This window comes from Oncorhynchus mykiss, chromosome 5 (genome assembly GCF_013265735.2).
Source record: "Oncorhynchus mykiss isolate Arlee chromosome 5, USDA_OmykA_1.1, whole genome shotgun sequence".
Taxonomy (NCBI): domain Eukaryota; kingdom Metazoa; phylum Chordata; class Actinopteri; order Salmoniformes; family Salmonidae; genus Oncorhynchus; species Oncorhynchus mykiss.
This window is the reverse complement of record NC_048569.1, coordinates 38,573,881-38,590,895: the sequence shown is the minus strand read 5'-3', so window position 1 is coordinate 38,590,895 and position 17,015 is coordinate 38,573,881. Positions and strand designations below refer to the sequence as shown.

Here is a 17,015-nt window from a genome sequence, read left to right as displayed (position 1 = left end):
ACTGAGTTTAAATGTATTTGGCCAAGGTGTATGTAAACCTCCGACTTCAACTGTATATATGATTATTTATTGGTATATGATCCCACTGGTAATAGATCATTTCAAAAAATTTTATTTGTCAGACGTTCCGAATACAACAGCTGTAGACCTTACAGTGAAATGCTTACTTACAAGCCCTTAACCAACAATGCAGTTTTAAGAAAAATAAAAGTTTCAGAAAATATTTACTAAATAGACGAAAGTAAAAAATAAATAAATAAAATAACAATAACAAGGCTACCGGTAGAGTCAATGTGTGGGGTTACAGGTGAGTCGAGGTAATTGAGGTAATACAGTATGCACATGTAGGTAGGGGTAAAGTGACTGCATCGATAATAAACAGAGAGTAGCAGCAGCGTAAAAAAAGGGTGTGTCAATGTCAATAGTCTGTGTAGTCATTTGATTAGCTGTGCAACAGTCTTATGGCTTGCGGGTAGAAGCTGTTAAGAAACCTCTTGGACCTAAACATGGCTCTCCGATACCGTTTGCCATGAGGTACCAGAGAGAACGGTCTGACTAGGGTGGCTGGAGTTTTTGGCAATTTTTAGGGCCTTCTTCTGACACAGGCGGGTATAGAGGTCCTGGATGGCAGGAAGCTTGGCCCTCTTGGCCCTACCCTCTGTAGCGCCTTGCGGTCGGAGGCCGAGCAGTTGCCATACCAGCCGGAGATGCAACCAGTCAGATTGCTCTCGATGGTGCAGCTTTAGAACTTTGAGGATCTGAGGACCCATGCCAAATCTTTTCAGTCTGCTGAGGAGTAATAGGTTTTGTTGTGCCCTCTTCACAGCTGTCTTGGTGTGTTTGGACCATGATAGTTTGTTGGTGATGTGGACACCAAGGAACTTGAAGCTCTCAACCTGATCCACTACAGTCCCGTTGATGAGAATGGGGCGAGCTCAGCCATCCTTTTCCTGTAGTCCACGATCATCTCCTTTGTCTTGATCACGTTGAGGGAGAGGTTGTTGTTCTGGCACCACACTGCCAGGTCTTCGATCTCCTCCCTGTAGGCAGTCTCATCGTTGTCGGTGATCAGGCCTACCATGTTGTGTCGTTGGCAAACTTAAATGATGGTGTTGGAGTCATGCTTGGCCACTTAGTCATGGGCGAACAGGGAGTACAGAAGGGGATAAAGCATGCACCCCTGAGGGGCCCACGTGTTGAGGATGAACTTGGCAGATGTGTTGTTACCTATCCTTACCACCTGGGGGCGGCCTGTCAGGAAGTCCAGGATCCAGTGACAGAGGGAGGAGTTTAGTCCCAGGGTCCTTAGCTTAGTGATGAGCTTTGAAGGCACTATGATGTTGAACGCTGAGCTGTAGTCAATGAACAGCATTCTCACATATGTGTTCCTTTTGTCCAGGTGGGAAAGGGCAGTGTGGAGTCCAATAGAGATTGCATCATCTGTGAATCTGTTGGGGCAGTATGCAAATTGGAGTGGGTCTAGGGTTTCTGGGATGATGGTGTTGATGTGAGCCATGACCAGCCTTTCAAAGCACTTCATGGCTACAGACGTGAGTGCTACGGGCCGGTAGTCATTTAGGCAGGTTACATTGGTGTTTTGGGGCACAGGGACTATGGTGGTCTGCTTGAAACATGTTGGTATTACAGACTGGGTCAGGGAGAGGTTGAAAATGTCAGTCAAGACACTTTCCAGTTGGTCAGCGCATGCTCGGAGTACACGTCCTGGTAATCTGTCTGGTCCGCTGCCTTGTGATTGTTGACCTGTTTAAAGGTCTTACTCACATCAGCTATGGAGAGCGTGGTCACAGTTGTTCCGGACAGCTGATGCTCTCATGAATGCTTCAGTGTTGCTTGTTTCACAGCGCGAATAGAAGTAATTTAGCTCGCCTGGTAGGCTCGTGTCACTGGGCAGCTCGCGGCTGGGCTTCCCTTTGTAGTAGGTAATAGTTTGCAAGCGCTGCCACATCCGATGAGTGTCGGAGCTGGTGTATTAGGATTCAATCTTAGACCTGTATTGACACTGTCCGTTTGATGGTTCGTCGTTGTGCGTAGCAGGATTTCTTATAAGCGTCCGGGTTAGATGTTGGTGTTAGCTGTAATCTATGGCTTCTGGATGGGGTATGTACATACAGTCACTGTGGGGACGACGTCATCGATACACTTATTGATGAAGCTGATCACTGATGTGGTGTACTCCTCAATGCCATATTTCAGTCTGCACTAGCAAAACAGTCCTGTAGCTTAGCATCTGTGTCATCTGACCACTTCCGTATTGAGCGAGTGACTGGTACTTCCTACTTTGGTTTTTGCTTGTAAGCAGGAATTAGGAGGATATAATTATGGTCAGATTTGTAAAATGGAGGGCGAGGGAGATCTTTGCACGCGTCTCTGTGTGTGGAGTAAAGGTGGTCTAGAGTTTTTTTCATCCTCCTCTGGTTAGTGCTGGTAGAAGCTGGTAGAAGTTAGGTAAAACCGATTTAAGTTTCCCTGCATTAAAGTTCGGGCCACAAGGAGCGCCGCCTCTGGATGAGCATTTTCTTGTTTGCTTATGGCGGAATACAGCTCATTGAGTGCTGTCTGAGTGCCAGCATCGGCTTGTGGTAGTAAATAGACAGCTACAAAAAATATCAGAACAGCGTGGCTGTATTCTTTGAGTCTCTAGTCATGGTCTTCAAAGTTTAGAATTCTCACCACCAACTTTGCATTCAAGGTTTATTTTTACAGTCTATGGCTCGAGGAAACTGTGCAATCTGATTGGCCAGAGGTAGGCCTATAGGTGCCCTTGATTTGCTCTCTGGGTCTGCTGGGTAGGCAAAGTTCTACCTTCAGACACATGAAATGGTTAAAAATGGGAACACTGCCTTCCCGGCGCTAGGGCTGCTGAATCAATTGCACCTGTCGTCAACAGCACGAAACAAATTTTAAAAAGTACTAACGCAAGGTTTATCGTTGGGTTTTTTACAGAAATATTTGGTGATCGACTAGGAATGCCTTGGAGATCGACCCGTTGAGACCACTGGTCTAGGTCCTGCTCTGTTTAAGGCATTATGGGCATCCTAGCTGTGTGGAGGAGGTGGTTTTTGTGTCCTTACATGTCCATGCATCAACAACCTTTACATTGTTTGAATCCTTTATGATGTAATGTGATTTGTGGATTCAAATGAAGTATTTCAAGTGTGTGTGTGTGTGTGTGTGTGTGTGTGTGTGTGTGTGTGTGTGAGCGCATGGTCTTTCATGTGTCCAGCTCAAATGAGAATGAGGAAACCAATAAAGCCACAAAATATTGGCCCTGTGAAACAAAAGCAGCTTATCCTCCAATTTCCTGCCAGCGAGACTCCCTAGGCCCAGCACTGAGGCGCTCATTAATTGAAGTTGATCTTTAAGGAAAGTACAAGAGTACTACTGTACTCTACTGCAGCAGCACAGCTCTGCAGACGGAGCCACAGAACACAGGTGGAGGGAGAGGGGAGAGCAGTGGAGTAGAGCAGCTGTTCACACACTCCCCCTTCCTCACAGCCCAGCCTCCTTGGTTTATAGAAACGCAGCAAAAAGTTACATTCCCAGATTAGTGTTTTACGTTCTCTGAACAGATACGGTATTGGTGCTGGACTGTTCTGTTCAGCTGTTGTGAGTAGACTAGGGTGGCTGCTGTGATGGTAATGCTGTAAAGATAACACTGCGTGGTAATGGTGTAATGATAACACTGCGTGGCAATGGTGTAATGCTAACACTGCGTGGTAATGGTGTAATGCTAACACTGCGTGGTAATGGTGTAATGATAACACTGCATGGTAATGGTGTAATTATAACACTGTGTGGTAATGGTGTAATGATAACACTGTGTGGTAATGGTGTAATGATAACACTGTGTGGTAATGGTGTAATGATAACACTGCGTGGTAATGGTGTAATGATAACACTACATGGTAATGTGGTAATGATAACACTGCGTGGTAATTATGTAATGATAACACTGCGTGGTAATGGTGTAATGATAACACTGCATGGTAATTATGTAATGATAACACTGCATGGTAATGGTGTAATGATAACACTGCGTGGTAATGGTGTAATGATAACACTGTGTGGTAATGTGGTAATGATAACACTGCGTGGTAATGGTGTAATGATAACACTGTGTGGTAATGGTGTAATGATAACAATGCGTGGTAATGGTGTAATGATAACACTGCATGGTAATGTGGTAATGATAGTACTTGAACAGGTAACCATAACAGTGACATGACTATTCCATAAGAATAGATAAAACAACTTTCCTAAGAGATCAAGAGATCAAGATCACAACTTACTTATAATGAACAAAAATATAAACACAAAATGCAACAATTAATAATTTACTAAGTTACAGTTGAGGAAATAAATCAGTCAATTGCAATAAATGAATTAGGCCCTAATCTATGGATTTCACATTACTGGGCAGGGGCGCAGCCATGGGTGGGCCTGGGAGGGCATAGGCCCACCCACTTGGAAACCTGGCCCACCCACTGGGGAGGCCCCGGCAATCAGAATGAGTTTTCCCACACAAAAGGGCTTTACTACAGACAGAAATACTACTCAGTTTCATCAGCTGTCTGGGTGGCTGGTCTCAGACGATTCCGCAGGAGACCAAATGTGGAGTTCCTGGGCTGGCGTGATTACATGTGTTCTATGGTTGTGAGGCCGGGCGGACGTACTGCCAAATTCTCTAAAACGACATTGGAGGAGGCTTATGGTAGAGAAATTAACATTAAATTATCTGGCAACCGCTCTGGTGGACATTCCTGCAGTCCCTCAAAACTTGAGACATCTGTGGCATTGTGTTGTATGATAAACCAGCACATTTTAGAGTGGCCTTTGAATGTCCCCAGCACAAGATGCACCTGTGTAAAGATCATGCTATTTAATCAGCTTCTTGATATGCCACACCTGTCAGGCGGATGGATTATCTTGGCAAAGCAGAAATGCTCACTAAAAGGGATGTAAACAAAAAGTTGAAAAATGAAAAATTGGGCAAACACTTTACATGTTGAGTTTATATTTTTGTTCAGTGTAGTTACTTAGAGCCATCTGTAGACATACATGGTATTATATCTAGCCATGTCTGAGTAATAAACAGCTGTATCTAGGCCTGGTACACCTGTAATAACAGTCCAGTCTGTTGCAGAATACAGTGCCATGCGAAAGTATTCGGCCCCCTTGAACTTTGCGACCTTTTGCCACATTTCAGGCTTCAAACATAAAGATATAAAACTGTATTTTTTTGTGAAGAATCAACAACAAGTGGGACACAATCATGAAGTGGAACGACATTTGTTGGATATTTAAAACTTTTTTAACAAATCAAAAACTGAAAAATTGGGCGTGCAAAATTATTCAGCCCCTTTACTTTCAGTGCAGCAAACTCTCTCCAGAAGTTCAGTGAGGATCTCTGAATGATCCAATGTTGACCTAAATGACTAATGATGATAAATACAATCCACCTGTGTGTAATCAAGTCTCCGTATAAATGCACCTGCACTGTGATAGTCTCAGAGGTCCGTTAAAAGCGCAGAGAGCATCATGAAGAACAAGGAACACACCAGGCAGGTCCGAGATACTGTTGTGAAGAAGTTTAAAGCCGGATTTGGATACAAAAAGATTTCCCAAGCTTTAAACATCCCAAGGAGCACTGTGCAAGCGATAATATTGAAATGGAAGGAGTATCAGACCACTGCAAATCTACCAAGACCTGGCCGTCCCTCTAAACTTTCAGCTCATACAAGGAGAAGACTGATCAGAGATGCAGCCAAGAGGCCCATGATCACTCTGGATGAACTGCAGAGATCTACAGCTGAGGTGGGAGACTCTGTCCATAGGACAACAATCAGTCGTATATTGCACAAATCTGGCCTTTATGGAAGAGTGGCAAGAAGAAAGCCATTTCTTAAAGATATCCATAAAAAGTGTAGTTTAAAGTTTGCCACAAGCCACCTGGGAGACACACCAAACATGTGGAAGAAGGTGCTCTGGTCAGATGAAACCAAAATCAAACTTTTTGGCAACAATGCAAAACGTTATATTTGGCGTAAAAGCAACACAGCTCATCACCCTGAACATACCATCCCCACTGTCAAACATGGTGGCGGCAGCATCATGGTTTGGGCCTGCTTTTCTTCAGCAGGGACAGGGAAGATGGTTAAAATTGATGGGAAGATGGATGGAGCCAAATACAGGACCATTCTGGAAGAAAACCTGATGGAGTCTGCAAAAGACCTGAGACTGGGACGGAGATTTGTCTTCCAACAAGACAATGATCCAAAACATAAAGGAAAATCTACAATGGAATGGTTCAAAAATAAACATATCCAGGTGTTAGAATGGCCAAGTCAAAGTCCAGACCTGAATCCAATCGGGAATCTGTGGAAGGAACTGAAAACTGCTGTTCACAAATGCTCTCCATCCAACCTCACTGAGCTCGAGCTGTTTTGCAAGAAGGAATGGGAAAACATTTCAGTCTCTCGATGTGCAAAACTGATTGAGACATACCCCAAGCGACTTACAGCTGTAATCGCAGCAAAAGGTGGCGCTACAAAGTATTAACTTAAGGGGGCTGAATCATTTTGCACGCCCAATATTTCAGTTTTTGATTTGTTAAAAAAGTTTGAAATATCCAATAAATGTCGTTCCACTTCATGATTGTGTCCCACTTGTTGTTGATTCTTCACAAAAAAATACAGTTTTATATCTTTATGTTTGAAGCCTGAAATGTGGCAAAAGGTCGCAAAGTTCAAGGGGGCCGAATACTTTCGCAAGGCACTGTAGCTGCTATTCTCCATATGTAACCTGATACCTTCTATACTCTACCTAGGCACTCAAGACTCAGAGAGGCCAGACTCATTCCAGCAGTCAGACAGAGAGAGCGAGAGAGAGCGAGAGAGAGACAGAGAGAGACAGAGAGAGCGAGAGAGAGAGGGCTAGAGAGTAGGGAGGAGAGAGAGAGAGAGAGAAAGAGGGAGAGAGAGAGAGAGAGCGAGAGAAAGAGAACGGCACACTGTTACAGCTGGACAGAGGATTAGTAGAAACATGGTAGAATATGAGAAGGGGTGAATGAGACACGAAAGAGAGAGAGAAACGGAGAAGCATTGCTCTTTCGTTGATCCGTTCAGGCTGATCTCTGTTCCAGGAATATGATTAGGGATTATTCTGTTATTTTTATAAATGTCTGTGAAGCTTTATACCCTCCCCTCCCCTTCAGTCTTGGCAAACACCACAGAGAGAGAGAGAGAGAGAGAGAGAGAGAGAGAGAGAGAGAGAGAGAGAGAGAGAGAGAGAGAGAGAGAGAGAGAGAGAGAGAGAGAGAGAGAGAGAGAGAGAGAGAGAGAGAGAGAGAGAGAGAGAGAGAGAGAGAGAGAGAGAGAGAGAGAGAACTAGAGAGAAAAAGAGAGATAATTATAGAGAGAGTCAAGAATGAGAGAGACTGAAAATAGAAATGTAGGAGAGAGCCTCCACGGTCAATGAGCCTCAAAAAGACAAGGAGCTCCAGAGAAATAGCCATGTCACCTCGAGCCGGTCTGTTGAGGCAAGCTTCCCCACCAACACTGTCACTCTCTGGGGACGACAGCTAGCCAGCCACATGACCCCAGTCTATCGTCAACAAAAACTAGTGTGAATTTTAAAAGCTTTTTAAAATGATCTGTCCTCATATGAAAGTTATAGGCAGAGCGTCTGGCACAGGACCAACAGCTGCACAGAGACAAACTACAGGTGAATTAGTCAGATGCTGAAATTGGTCTAACATTTGATACTCCAGAAAAATGATATTAGGAGAGTGTCCTGGGTTTGACAGCGAGTGAGGATGATATGGGGACGTTGACGGCACGAGGCCGACGTCATCTATTTTGGCTGGCTCTCTAATCCAGCGATGTGAGCTAAAACCGGCCAGGCATTCTACCACAGTGCTGCCTGTGCAACCTGTGTGTGTTGGTTTGTTGGTGTGCGTTTGTGTCACTCCACTATTTATACTGAAATTGGCTGATCGAAAGGGAAGCTGCCTGGCTGCACATTGTCCATCCCCGTTCCAGATATAGTGCGGTGCTAGCTGTGAGCCATTGTTGAGAGTCCAGAGTGAAGTGGAATGTGGCACTGCACGCCACCAGAACACCTGACTGCACACACACTCCACTTGTCACACCCTCACATCTCAACAAAACACACCACAGACGATCTAATCTATATATGCATCCATACAGTCAGTCAATCTCTATCAAGTGTCTGTTACACATTGTTTTTAGGGTATTTTACCATTTCTAAACATCCGTTAGCTTCATCGGTCTATGTCTGTTTCATTCTTTATTGTTTTTCACCAGGATGTTATTTAAACTGTAATTAAGAGATTACCCAGAGCAGCCGCGGATAAGAGAGAGGGTGGACCCCAGATAGCATCTATGCAAAGGCGGCCCTGTGCCCTCTCCTCTCTGGGTGGCCTACACAGTAGAGAGGGTAGAGGCCTAGGGCTCGGCATGCAAAGCTTTGATGTCATCACATTTCCATGCAGACAACCGTAGCCAGTCCAGGTACGGCTCAGATCGCCCTCTGCCCTGTACGTATCTAAAAAGCACACGCGAAATCCATTTGAATCTGTCATCAAAAACAGAGGGGTTTGGCAGGCGAATAACGTGAGCGGGAGAGAAATAGATTTCATCTGTTTTCCCCGTCTCTCCCTGCAGTCAGAATGGCACTTGCTGTCAAAATAAGTTAGCGGACGAACGTGGGGATTCGTTGTAACTACACTCCAAGACATAGCCAGGGAATTTAGAACAAAGTCGCTCAGTCGGTATTGGTTCTTCAAAGGAGATTCAACATAATATGTGATGGATGTGTTTTCAGAGTGGCGAAATCAATTGGAACTAAAAACCCTCACAGTACACCATTTGAAGAAATGTGGGGCATTTAAATCTCTTGGTGTGTTTCTGTGTGTGGTTATGGGGTTGGGAGGGTTTGGGGTGTTCTAAAGCAGAGTCAGGTCTTAAAACAGGATGCAAAGCTTAAGGAGCGTTTCCAAAGCTGCATGCCAGTGCAGTTACAATTCAATTATAGTACAGTATTAGTTTCAACTTTCAACGTTTGTCACATGCACAGAATACAGCAGGTGTAAACAGTACAGTGAAATGCTGACTTGTGAGCTCTTTCCCAACAATGCAGTATTCAAGGAAATAATATAAAGTAGGAAAAAGGAACGAAACACGCAGGAAAAAGAGACACGAGACTGCAAGCTATACACAGGCTCAGTCCCAGTACAAAGCCGAGTCAGTAGAGCCGAGTCAGTAGGGCCGAGTCAGTAGAGCCGAGTCAGTAGAGCCGAGTCAGTAGGGCCGAGTCAGTAGGGCCGAGTCAGTAGGGCCGAGTCAGTAGGGCCGAGTCAGTAGAGCCGAGTCAGTAGGGCCGAGTCAGTAGGGCCGAGTCAGTAGGGCCGAGTCAGTAGAGCCGAGTCAGTAGGGCCGAGTCAGTAGAGCCGAGTCAGTAGGGCCGAGTCAGTAGGGCCGAGTCAGTAGGGCCGAGTCAGTAGAGCCGAGTCAGTAGGGCCGAGTCAGTAGGGCCGAGTCAGTAGGGCCGGGTCAGTAGGGCCGGGTCAGTAGGGCCGAGTCAGTAGAGCCGAGTCAGTAGGGCCGAGTCAGTAGGGCCGAGTCAGTAGGGCCGAGTCAGTAGGGCCGAGTCAGTAGAGCCGAGTCAGTAGGGCCGAGTCAGTAGAGCCGAGTCAGTAGAGCCGAGTCAGTAGACCACTAAACCAACAGAAATGAGCAGGGCTACCTGTTAGGTCTCCAATTGCACTTTAAAACAGGTGTAATCATAAGTTAAAAGGTTAAATAAAGAAATTATACACATTTTAAAAAATGACGTGGGGCGGTCTGTCTGTCTCAGCAGTTCTACCATGAGCTGCTTTAATTACCCACTGAGTTACAGCATATCAACACACACCAACATCCTGGTTGCTACATGTCTGCCTGAGCTTGGTGTGTGTGTGTGTGTGTGTGTGTGTGTGTGTGTGTGTGTGTGTGTGTGTGTGTGTGTGTGTGTACGCCTGTGTGTGCGTGCATGTACAATACAGTAATGTTTTCCATATAGAGGATGCGCACTCAATTCAATTCAATCAATGTCAATGTGACTTCTCTCAGTTTCCTTCTCCCTCCGACACAGCTGTCTCTTATTTGCCAGGATCCAGCCGTAGAGAGAGAGAGAGAACCAGTGGGAACTTTTAACACATAGATTCTTGACATTCTTTAACAGGTTTGAGTTACTCTCCGTCCAAACCAGCGCTCCACTACTACAATCCTCTCCTATTTCCGGACAGGAGGTCAGTGTGAGAGTCTGCATTCCACAACCTCTCACCAACACAAGCAGGTATTGTCCTCTGTGGAGGGGACTCTTCACTGGCTTCAGATCAGATCCCACTGTTGGAGCGGTGTCACTGTTGTCATCACATTGTGTTGTTTATGACGGGTCCTGTAGTGGCAAGTCTCACTGCTTAATGGTTAAGGGACGCTAACTGAAGTCCACAGCAGCAACTCTCTGACACAGAGAAGGTACTGTATAAGAGGTCACGTCAGAGACACTTTATATTGAACGATCACACTCAATGACGTGTGGCCTTCACACGGTCTGTTCTATTCACACTCAGTCCCCAATTGAACAGTCCTCAGATCAGCTACGGGGGACAATTCTGGAACAGGCCCTCATGGCCCTTACGTCTCACCTGCCCACAGGTCAGCTGTGACGTGAGGTTCAGTCAGTCCCACGCCTGTAGAGTGTTGCTCAGCTGCTTACCGTCAACCTGTCAGCTCCACGCATCACCTTTTAGTCAGTCACCATGGTGACCAGGTTGGGGTAAGCAGGCACAGTGTGCCATCCCACATTCCTCTCTCACTCAGTCGGAGGGATCCATGTCACAGAGCCCCCCCCCCCCTACACACACACACACACACACACACACACACACACACACACACACACACACACACACACACACAGTAGACCCTGTGGTGATGCCACAATCAGCCTCACACACAGACACCCATGCCCTGGGACTGGCAGGTGGAGCAGGACTATCCATAGAGCATTCATTGGCCTCCGTTACTGTGTCTACACCAGACTGATTCTGCCACGTACACAGAGATTACTATTAGCTGCAGTATGGGTTCTCGTCCATCCTAATCCATGTGCTCAGGAGTAGTCAATTAGTCACTTCTCTGGAAGGGCACGGCCACCTAGCCACCACTGAGCTTGCTACACACACAATAAGAGACTAGTGTAGGGCAATCAAACACTCAGCGCACAGTAATAAACTATTTTGAAAATTCAAGGATGGAAAACAGACTCACCATCCAACAACGAGGGGTTAAACAACGGTCTGTCATTATGGCCATCCAAAGTCACAGCTGCTGTCTTCTCCTAGAAGAAAAAGGCAAAGTTGGTAAAGAAAGTTTGCATAATCGTACAGTATATTTTCCATGTATACAAAAATGGTGATTGTCAGACTTGATTCAGACTTCATTTCAGCCAGGTTCAAGGCATTACCCCACCTGGGATTTAAACCAATGCCCCTAGTCAACAGTAAACAACTACACCCCCTCTCACTGTCTCTCCCCTCCTCTTCCTTATTCTCCTGTATATCCTCCTCTTTCTCCCCCTAATAACAGTCTGTTTTCTCACATAGGGTTAAAGACCTTCCAGGCAAAGAGGACACTGAAGTAATTCCTGCTCTTTCCCTTCTCCCTTCATCAGACAGAGAGAGACCGAGAGAGACAGAGACAGAGAGACCGAGAGAGACAGAGACAGAGAGACCGAGAGAGAGAGATCCTCACAGTGATGTTGGGGACTGGGTGGATTATCACTAATTATCAAAGACCAACTAGAACCTAAAGGAAAGGAGATGATTGGTAAAAAGTGGAACAAGACGAGGCCTCCTCCACTTCTTCCTCCCACCCCCTCATTTTTTCCCTTCTTCTTCCTCCTCCTCACCTCACTGGAGACCATGTGTTTCCCCCTCAGGAATATAACAGTCTTATTGATATCACAATGGTCTAGACTGAACTCTTATCAAAGAGCTAATATTTATATATATCCAGATATGAAAGATGTCTCCCTTCTAGGAATCTCAGAGGGACTATGAATAGATACATCAGAGTTTAAAAAATGGGTAGGCCTAAAAAAAGTGATTGTTCTATTGTTCAAAAGCTGAGAGTTCACTCATAGGAGATGGAGTCCTTTACGTCCTTGTCCCAATGAGGAAACACAGAACTCTGTTAATATGAAGACAGCAGAATCTATCCCCTTCATCTCTCCTCTTCCCCGACGTCCTGTCTCCTAGGCCTCCTGAGGGAGGAGAATGTCTGGTGCAGACACAAGCAGAGACCTGCATCCCTGGGTCTGTGAACTGATGTGAGCATTGTTTTCCAGGGGAAAAGGAACATGTTTTTTTTCCTTCAGAGTGTCTGGGTGTGCATGGGGACTACAGAGTGTCAGTGAGTGGGAGGAACGCCAGCTGCAGTATTGGCAGAAGGAAAGCAAAGGGATTGGGTAATGGGTGGAAAAGCCATACCTTTGTAAAACCTTGGTACCAGATGCTCTTGAGCTCTGAAGTGTGTGTGTGCAAAAACGCATGCTCGTGGGTGCGCACACGCGAGAGAGCTACACTACATGACCAAAAGTATGTGGACACCTGCTTGTCAAACATCTCATTCCAAAATCATGGGCATTAATATGGAGTTGGTCCCCACTTTGCTGCTATAACATCCTCCACTTTTCTGGTAAGGCATTCCACTAGATGCTGGAACATTGCTGCGGGGACTTGCTTCCACTCAGGCACAAGAGCACTAGTGAGGTCGGGCACTGATGTTGGGCGATTAGGCCTGGCTCGCAGTCGGCGTTCCAATTCATCCCAAAGGTGTTCGATGGGGATGAGGTCAGGGCTCTGTGCAGGCCAGTCAAGTTCTTCCACACAGATCTTGACAAACCATTTGTGTGTGGACCTGCTCCAGAGTCCAATGGCAGCGAGCTTTACACCACTCCAGCCGACGCTTGGCATTGCACATGGTGATCTAAGGCTTGTGTGAGGCTGCACGGCCATGGAAACCCATTTCATGAAGCTCCAGACTAACAGTTATTGTGCTGAAGTTGCTTCCAGAAGCAGTTTGGAACTCGGTAGTGAGTGTTGCAACCGACGACAAACGATTTTTATGTGCTAAGCGCTTCAGCGCTCAGAGGTCTCGTTCTGCGCGCTTGTGTGGCCTACCACGTTGTTAAAGACTTATGCTAAAATTGATGAAATACATGTTTATCCTCATCAATCTACACTCAATACCCCATAACGACAAATCGAAAACAGGTTTTTAGACACAATACTTATGTAAGTATTCAGACCCTTTGCTATGAGACTCGAAATTGAGCTCAGGTGCATCCTGTGTCCATTGGTCATCCTTGAGATGTTTCTACAACTTGATTGGAGTCCACCTGTGGTAAATGCAATTGATTGGACATGATTTGGAAAGGCACACACCTGTCTGTATAAGGTCCCACAGTTGACAGTGCATGTCAGAGCAAAAACCAAACCAAGCCGTCAAAGGAATTGTCCGTAGAGCTCCGAGACAGGATTGTGTCGAGGCACGGATCTGGGAAGAGTACCAAAAAGTCTGCGGCATTGAAGGTCCTCAAGAACAAAGTGGCCTTCATCATTCTTAACAGGAAGAAGTTTGGAAACACCAAGACTCTTCCTAGAGCTGGCCGCCCGGTTAAACTCAGACTCTCTGTGTTCAAATCCTCCTGACGACTTCAATAAAGTAGAAACTTCAATATGGGATGAACAAAGATATCCCTCAATAACCTGACAGTTATCAAATTCATTCTTCCTGAGATGGCTGGAAGACAGTTGCACCCTCTTCAACACTTTCTCAATGTCTTTCTTGCATTCCCTAAGAGGAACCTACACCCCCCCCCCTCCCCCCCTTCTTTGATTGGCTGAGCTAACTTCCTGTAATTATAATGGAGGAAGCTAGGGTGAGGGGGTCGCAGCTTGCTAAGCTTAGCCCTGCGGACAGACCCAGATTCAGACCCATGACCACCCTGTGTGTGTGTGTAGGTGTGTGTGTGTGTGTGTGTGTCTCTCTCTCTCTATAGAGGAGTCAGTAGGTCTAGGTTTTTGTTTTTAACTCAAAAGTAAAAGGGATAGAAGTAGCCTGCAGAGACCTGGAAATGCTTCATTCAGTAGATGTAGATTTTATCCCACTTGTTAAAGACACACCCTGCAGCCTTCCATAATCACAGGACAATTTGGGTCTTGGACATCTAGTAGGTTCTTCATTGATCACACGGGAGATGACAATCATCCAGTGTGTCCATGTGATGTACTACAGTACAAGACCAAATGTTTAGTTCAACAGATACCTGACAGGTGCATGGTCATCCCCTCTCCTCCCAATATCAATGGTTCTCATTTTAAATTGTGATTATTACCAGACCAGTGTGGCAGTGATTGTACCGCCGGGCCTGTATCACAGTCGTTTTCACATTGCAGACAAATTCCTTTACACGGCTACCAGGGCTGGAGTCAATTGGAATAGAAGGCAGGCAGTACATTCGGGACGTGAACTTAGATAACAATTCAAAATGAGAAAAAACGACATCTATTTTCATTTCAATGACTTCTCAATAAACTGAGGAGTATAAGCTATTTATTTCAAAATGGTTTAAATTGTTTAATTTGAAATAAAAATCAATTGACTGCCTCCAATTTGAATTGACCCCAGCCCTGAAGGCTACCATACAAGTCCTCCCAAGACCACCACGGTGGCGTGGGTAAGTTACACTGTGACACACACCCAGGCGCCTGAAACACACATAGAGCCCAACACGGAAACCATCCCAGCCTCAGACTGTGGTAGGCCACAAAAACACAGGCCTGCCAACTGCCCTCCAGCTGCCCAGCCTCCCTCCACATCCCTGTCCTGTAGGCAAATTGTGTGTGTGTGTGTGTGTGTGTGTGTGTGTGTGTGTGTGTGTGTGTGCGTGCGTGTGGTGAGGTGCACGTCCTGGGTGGTAGTGGGATCACTGTGTGGTTCACCCTAGCCCACACACTCTCTCACTCTCAATCTCACTCAGGCCTCCATCAATGATCCTCTGTAATGACTAGGATCTGCATCCCAAATAGCACCCTATATATAGTGCCCTACTTTGAGCAGATCCCTGTGGGCCTTGGTCAAAAGTAGTGCACTACATAGGGAATAAGGTACCTTTTTGGACACAACCTCAGTCTCCAAGGTGAAGACAAATCTGAAATATAAGGCTGTGCATGGATGGCTGCATAGGGTTTCTGGTCTAACATCAGGAGCTGGAGGCCAGTGATGTAATGAGATCAGATCTGGTCCGGTGGAGTTCTATGAGAGACTGGAGAACAGAGCAAAGCATTGTGGCATGACTTTATGTCTTTAAATGGGGTTTCAGTCCAGTCAAATATTACCCTTGACCCCATGCCACTATACACCATTGGATGGGCCTCTCAAGTCAACAGCCCCATGGCCACAAAACATAACACAGACAGAGACACACATTCATACACACAACCGCTAATCTCATCCACCAGCCGGATCGCTCTCTCGGTCAAACTGTATGGTTTCACAGCGCCTCAGAAGGGGACTTGAATGGAGGCCATTGGCAGGAGTGGACAAACAACCACTGATTTTAATTAGCTGATATCTCAGTCCATCACCATCTAGCCACTGATTTTAATTGAAAATTTAGCAAATCCCATCTAATACAGGTTAGCAGGCTCAATCCCTCTCCCGCCTCCATTTTAAGCTGCACCCCTTTCAAGTCCCACTTTAGGACACAGTGTTACCAGGGTTATCATCAGTGGTGTAAGGTACTTCATAAAAATACTTTAAAGTACAACTTAATTCACTTTTTGGGGCATCTGTAGTGTACTATTTCTATTTTTGACAAGTTTTACACCATCCTGACACCCAAAAGTACTCGTTACATTTTGAATGGCTAGCAGGACATGAAAATTCATGCACTTATCTAGAGAACATCCTGCTCATCCCTACTGCCTTTGATCTGGAGGACTCACTAAACACAAATGCTTCGTTTGTAAATGATGTCTGAGACTTGGAATGTGCCCCGTAAATACAAAAACAAGAAAATAGTGCAGTCTGGTTTGTTAAATAAGGAATTTGAAATTATTTACACTGTTACTTTTAATACTTAAGTATATACAGTGTTAAGAAAAAGTATGTCAACCCTTTGGAAATACCTGGATTTGATCGTCATCTAGGTCACAACAAGACAAACAGTCTGCTTAAACTAATAACACACAAACAATTATACATGGTCTTGTCTTTATTGAACACGCTATGTAAACATTCACAGTGCAGGGTGGGAAAAGAATGTGAAACCTTGAATTTAATATCTGATTGACTCTCCTTTGGCAGCAATAACCTCAACCAGTTGTTGTGGATCAGACCTGCACAACGGTCAGGAGGAATTTTGGACCATTCCTCTTTACAAAACTGTTTCAGTTCAGAAATATTCTTGGGATGTCTGGTATGAACCGCTCTCTTGAGGTCATGCCACAGCATCTCAATCAGGTTGAGGTCAGGACTCTGACTGGGCCACTCCAGAATCTTATTTTCTTCTGTTGATTTATTTTGGGTCGTTGTCCTGTTGCATCACCCAACTTCTGTTGAGATTCAATTGGCGGACAGATTGCCTAACATTCTCCTGCAAAATGTCTTGATAAACTTGGGAATTCATTTTCCCGTCGATGATATCAAGCTGTCTAGGCCCTGAAGCAGCAAAGCAGTTTCAAACCATGATGCTACCTACTAGAGGTCCACCGATTAATCGGAATGGCCGATTCATAACAATCGGTAATCTGCCTTTTTGGACACCGATTGTGGCCGATTACATTGCACTCCACGAGGAGACTGTGTGGCAGGCTGACTACCTGTTACGTGAGTGTAAGGTAAGTTGCTAGCTAGCATTACATT

The 17,015-nt window shown here is 45.4% G+C and overlaps 1 protein-coding gene across 3 annotated transcripts in view; it reads right to left on the bottom strand.

Moving 5' to 3' along the window:
• bmpr1bb (bone morphogenetic protein receptor, type IBb) overlaps positions 1-17,015 on the bottom strand; it is a 111,467-nt gene that overhangs the window by 90,274 nt on the left and 4,178 nt on the right. For all 3 annotated transcript variants that reach the window (XM_036977450.1, XM_036977451.1, XM_036977452.1), the window contains exon 2: positions 11,355-11,424. The gene's annotated coding sequence lies outside the window, so the exon portion shown is untranslated. The remainder of the gene's footprint in view (positions 1-11,354; positions 11,425-17,015) is intronic.